A 5,243-nucleotide genomic window follows, 5' to 3' on the forward strand; every position below is an offset into this window, starting at 1 on the left:
GGTGTCTGTGTGACACATGCACTTGTGCTAGTGAGGTTACTACTTGCTCAAGCATCATCTGATGCATGCAGTGAGCCATTGGGTCACTGGCAGGATGTTAGTGCTTGGTTACTTGTCTGTTTCATTTATCTGTAATTCCTTGCTTGGCTAAATAGATAAATGTTGTGAACTGCCTTGCAGTGATGATCATATGAGATGATTTAGTAGAGCTAGAGGGATGCCAATAAGATATTGGGAACCCTAGCTCCATTTGAACCCCTTTTGGGTAATGATATATGTGCTTAGCTTATCTGTGGGATTTAATAAAGTGGTTGAGGTGGCCCTGACAGTAAATCATTGCTGTTAGGGTAGCTCCCACCAGTATTGGCTTTCTGTGGTGAATAGATGCTCACTGGCTAATCCCTTGATGGATCCCCAGTAGACTTTGATGTTGACAACATGGATAGACACAGAGTGTCTATCAGTCTGATGGCATCATTAGCTATAGGTGCTAAGTATGGGACTAGGCTAGCTGTGTCTTCATCTCTTGCTGGATTTCTTCAGTTATGCATTAATTTTCATAGCTGCTGTTCCCATAAGATAATTTCCTAATGGCCTTTACTACCTTTGCTTGCACCATATGGCTTAGTAGCCAGATGATGACACAAATAGGGTATCACACCCTTTTGCTTGTGTGTGATTGGTGCATATGCTTATTTATGAGCAAGACAGATGCTTGCTCATGATTCTTGTGTATACCTCACTCCAGCTCCTAGAAATATGGTTGGTGTAGAGGATTGCTTCAGTGATGAACTGGTGCTTGTCCTGCTCCTCCTTGTGAGCTTGTGATCTTGGTTTGATTCAGTGGTGATTTTGGACAGGTTGAACAGCTCTGGCTGTTCTTCCTGTTCTTGCTGTTCTTGACTGTTCTTGGTTCCTGGTGGCTTACCCTGTTGGTTGGTCGATGGATGAACTAGGGTTTACTGTGGAAAGGTCTTATATGGTTGGCTCTTGTTTCTCTGGTCGACAGCTCCACCTTTCCCCTTTGGTGACTCACTGTGTGTGTGTGCTGCATGCACACAGCCATGTGAGCAGGCTGTGTGTGTGTGTAGCCTGGTGCTGTGTATTTGGACTTGGTCCTTAGCTGTGAGATGATCAGCTCGGCAGAGCTGATCCATATCTGCTCAAGTTCTATTTTCTTCTAACCTGCCAAGTGGCAATGCCACTTGGCATAATCCTTTGTTTTGTTGTGTTTGTGTACAGGGAGCAAAGTGATGATCCAATGATCATGAAGATCATCAAGTACAAGACTAAATGAAGTTTAGCTTGTAGTGTTAGGATAGATCATTGAATTGTAATTTCCTTTTCTTTTATTTTGCTATTTTTGTCCAATTCTTGTAATATGTTGTAATATTCCTTTATTTCATTTGTGAATAATGTAAAGACATTGTATAATGTGTGTTAATCAATAAAGCTCAAGTTTTTCTCTAATGAGCTTGTCTTCTTATTTGTATTGTTCATAATGTATATTATTTATATTTGACTAGATGAATTTCCTCATAATTGAATTATGGTTATTTATTTAATGTTTGAATTTGAAATTCAAATTCAAATTTGGTTTGAATTCAATCATACAACTTAATTTAGAATTCAATCATGCAACTTAAGATTGTGATGCATCTTCTCTTCTCTCTTCTCAAAACCCTAATCTAGTTAAGTAAGAACAAGTTCATCGCACTCTCGAAACCCTAACCCTGTAGGATGTCGAGAGAGAAACCTGTTCCCCTTCGATGCAGTTTTGTTTTAAAAGCGCGAAATTTCCCCGTAATTTACAATGCAATGCACATCCCTTTCTAAATTCTACCCCTCGATCGTCTCTAAACCTGGGACATTACAGCCTTTCCCCCTTAAAGAAAACTTCGTCCCGAAGTTGTGGTTGTAATACCTGAAGAGTTCGGGGTATGTTTTCCTCAGGTCTTCCTCCTTTTCCCAGGTGGCTTCCCTCTCGGGATGATGCTTCCATTGTATCTTGCAGTACTTTATAGCTCTATTCCTGAGTTGTTTCCAGTTCTCCTCGAGAATCTTCGCTGGCTTCTCGATGTAGGTCAAGTCTGGTTGTAACTCGAGCTCTTCATGTGATACTGGTTCATCTGGGGTCTTCAAACACTTCCTGAGTTGTGATACATCGAATACGTTGTGAACCTGAGATAACCTTCCCGGTAGTTCCAATTCAAAGGCTAACCCTCGGTTTTGACTCAGAATCTTGAAAGGTCCGATGTACCTAGGGCTTAACTTTCCCTTTACTCCAAATCTCTAAAGTCCTTTCATCGGGCTCACCTTGAGATATACCATGTCTCCAACTTGTGGCTCCCATGTTCTTCTCTTCTGATCGGCATAACTCTTTTGCCGACTTTGAGCTATCTTTAACCTATCTCTTATGATGTCGATGATTTGTTGCTTTTCCTTGATATAGTCAGGATTGAACTCTTTACTTGCTCCAGCTTCATACCAACATATGGGTGATCTACACTTCCTTCCATACAGAGCTTCGAACGGTGCCATCTTGATGCTACTTTGATAGCTGTTGTTGTATGAAAACTCTGCTAGTGGCAAATGCTCCTCCCATGATCCTCCGAAGTCTAGGGCACAAGCCCTAAGCATATCCTCTAGAATCTGGTTAGTTCTTTCCGTTTGTCCACCCGTCTGAGGATGATAGGCGGTGCTATAGTCCAACTTGGATCCTAAAGCTTCGTGTAGTTGCTTCCAAAATGCTGACGTGAACACGGATCCTCGATCCGACACGATCTTCTTGGGCACTCCATGTTTACTCACGATCTCTTTGATGTAAAGATCGATGAGTTTCTCCCCTTTATCTTGCTGATTTACTGCTAAGAAGTGTGCACTTTTCGTCAACCGGTCCACGATTACCCATATCATGTCCTTCTTTTTATTGGTCATGGGTAGTCCGGTGATGAAATCCATTCCTATCTCCTCCCATTTCCATTCTGGAATGGGTAAAGGTTGTAACTTTCCTGCTGGACTCTGGTGTTCAGCTTTCACCCTTTGGCAGGTATGGCATTCCGCCACATACTGTGCTATTTCTCTCTTCATGTTGTTCCACCATAATAGCTCCTTTAGATCCATGTACATCTTTGTACTTCCCGGATGAATGGAATATGGTGTTTGATGGGCTTCCCGGAGTATTACTTCCTTGATCTCATCAATATCCGGAACGCAAATCCTCTTTTGAAACCATAGTGATCCTGATTCTCCTCGGTGAAATTCTGATGGTCTTCCCTCATCTATCCTTCTCATCTCCTCTACGATGAATGGATCGTCCAACTGACCCATCATTATCTCATTCTTCAGGTTAACATTCAGTTCATCGGCTACTTGCAAAGCCGATAGTCCTTCATGAGCTTCCTTCTCCCAAAGTTGTATTTGGGCTTGGCTTATTTCCTTCCTCAATTCTGGTGATATCTCTTGTTCCACTCCTCCGGTGCTCTTCCTACTCAAAGCATCTGCTACAACATTGGCCTTTCCTGGAGTATAATTGATGGTCAAATCATAATCCTTGATCAGTTCAAGCCATCTTTTCTGCCTCATATTGAGTTCCTTTTGAGTGAAGAAGTATTTGAGACTCTTATGATCTGTATAGAGTTCACACTTGGCTCCATAGAGAAAATGTCTCCATGTTTTAAGTGCAAATACAACTGCTGCTAATTCTAAATCATGTGTTGGATAGTTCACTTCATGAGGTCTGAGTTGCCTTGATCCATAAGATATTACCTTCCGATCCTGCATGAGTACGCAACCCAATCCATGCTTGGATGCATCACAGTACACGGTGTAATCCTTGCCAACTTCAGGAACTGCTAACACTGGTGCTGTGGTGAGTTTCTCCTTCAGAGTTTGAAAACTCTTCTCACATTCCTCCGACCACACGAATGGTGTGTTCTTTCTTAACAGTTTTGTCATTGGTCCTGCTATCTTGGAGAATCCTTCAATGAATCTCCTATAATATCCTGCCATTCCTAGGAATCCTCGGATTTCCTTGACAGTCTTGGGTGCCTCCCATTCTAGAACTGCTGCTACCTTGCTCGGGTTAACAGCTATTCCATCTTTGCTAATGACATGACCAAGAAATTCCACTTGATCTAGCCAAAATTCACACTTGCTGAATTTGGCATAGAGTTGATGTTCTCTTAGTGTTTGCAACACTAACCTCAGATGTTCAGCATGTTCGGCTTTGTCTTTGGAATAGATCAAGATATCATCAATGAATATGATGACAAACTTGTCTAGATATGGCATGAAAATCTTATTCATGAGATTCATGAAAATTGCTGGGGCATTGGTTAATCCAAAAGGTACTACAAGGTATTCATGATGTCCATACCTTGAGACAAAGGCAGTTTTCGGAACGTCTTCCTTCTTGATCTTTATCTGGTGATAACCGGATCTTAGATCAATTTTGGAAAAGACTCCCGCGCCTCTAACTTGATCGAATAGATCTTGTATTCTTGGAAGTGGGTACTTGTTCTTGATTGTCACACTGTTCAAATTCCTGTAGTCTCCGCACATCTTTCTTCCTCCATCTCTTTTATCTACGAAGATCACAGGTGATCCCCATGGTGAAACACTTTCTTGTATGAATCCTTTCTGTTCCAAGTCATCCAATTGCTCCTTAAGTTCTTTCAACTCTTTGGGCCCCATCTTATATGGTGCTTTAGCAATCGGAGCTGTTCCTGGAATTAGGTCGATAGTAAATTCTACCTCCCTATCTGGTGGCATTCCAGGTAATTCCTTAGGAAACACATCCTGGAATTCATTTACTACAGGTATATCTTCCAATTTCACCTCCTTCATGCTGTTCAGCTGTAGCTCAACTTCAATCTGTGTATGCTTGTCTCCTTGGTAGATCATTCTACTTCCATCGGGGCTTTTCAAAGACACCGTCTTGTTCACACAGTCAATCAATGCTCCGTTAGCTTCTAACCAGTTCATACCAAGAATGACATCAATGTCCTTCATTGGTAAAATGAACAGGTCTGCGTCAAACGCGCATTTATTGATCATGATGACTTGCTTTTGTTTGGTATGGGTTACTACTATCGTTCCCCCCGCGGAAAGTATGGTTATGGGTGTATCTAACTTAGTGCAACTAATCCCATGTTTGATGATGAATTGCTGAGAAATGAATGATGTAGTTGCACCAGTATCAAAAAGTACTTTGCCAGGATGAGTGAGTATCTGGAGCGTAC

Source organism: Lolium perenne, chromosome 4 (genome assembly GCF_019359855.2).
Source record: "Lolium perenne isolate Kyuss_39 chromosome 4, Kyuss_2.0, whole genome shotgun sequence".
Lineage (NCBI taxonomy): Eukaryota > Viridiplantae > Streptophyta > Magnoliopsida > Poales > Poaceae > Lolium > Lolium perenne.